We start from the raw sequence: 1295 nt of genomic DNA on the forward strand, positions 1-1295 counted from the left end.
TTTTTTTTTTTTTTTTCTTAAGGAGCCAGGACTCCCAGATGGTGGTTCTCAAACTTTAGCCTGCATAAAAATTGTCTATCTGTATGACAGATTGCTGAGCCCCACCCCAGAGTTTCTAATTGAGTGGGAGGTGGCACAAACAGTTAAGGGCTCAACCACTAGCTGAAAAGTTTGTGATGGACCCCACCCAAAGGTGCCTCAGAAGAAAGGCCTGGCAATCTGCTTCTGAAAAGTCACAGCCTTGAAAACCCTATGAAGCAGTTCTACTTTGCACACATAGAGTCTCGATGAGTTGGAATAGACTCAATGGAAATTGGTTTGGTTGGTTTTGTTAAGAGGTCTGGGGTGGGTTTGCATTTCTAAGTGCCCAGAATTCCTAGGTAATACAAACAATGCACTTAGCTGTTGTCCTGGTTACCTAGTGCCACTCTGACACAAATATACCACAATGGGATGCTTGAACAAATAGGAGTTTATTCTCCTATTTGGGAGTTTATTCTCCAGTTTGGGAGGCTAGAAGTCCAAGTTCAAAGTGTCAGGCTCTAGGGCTGGTGAAATCCCCTTGACCTTGGGCTTCAGCTCTGCCTCTTGCTCCTGGCCAACTGAAGCTAGAGGCATCTCTTCACTCATACAGCTACTGGCTGCTGAGGTTATCAAGCCCAAGGTCAACAAATAAAATGGCACAGTCCTGATGTTACCAAACCACATGGCAGGCCATTAACTCAAGTCTATTGAAAGTCCAGGATTGGCAGAGTATGGCAGGCTGCTGAACAACGACACAGCTACATGCAGGGTTCAAGCATGCCATAAGCTAGAGGCCACACCCAAAGCTGTTTCTTATGTATAGGAAGCAGACCACATCCCAAAGGCAGCTACTCAGCTGCTTGTGGTAGATCCCACCATGGAGTTGATTACCAGTCTCATCACGGGAAATAACTACCACCAGCTGCCCAGCCACTCAACCAGGCCCAGCCAAGTTGACATACAACTTTAACTACCACAGCTGCTAACGTCAAAGTCCACTAAAAGTTCACCTAAGAAGAAAGGACTGGTGATCTGCTTCTGAAAAATCAGCCATCGAAAACTCTGCAGAGCACAGTTCCACCCTGACACACGCAGGGTCCCCATTAGTCAGAGCTGACTAGACGCCAGCAAGTTTAACTGGTTTTAACAACTTCCTAGGTAATGCTCGGGCGCTCTGGTGGCGTAGTGCCTATGGCACTTGACTGCTAACCAGAAGGCTGGCGGTTCAAACCCAGCAGCCACTCCTCGGAAGGAAGATGGGGCAATCTACT

This window comes from Orycteropus afer, unplaced genomic scaffold, assembly GCF_000298275.1.
Source record: "Orycteropus afer afer isolate SDZICR_OR568_19922 unplaced genomic scaffold, OryAfe1.0 scaffold00065, whole genome shotgun sequence".
Classification (NCBI taxonomy): Eukaryota; Metazoa; Chordata; class Mammalia; order Tubulidentata; family Orycteropodidae; genus Orycteropus; species Orycteropus afer.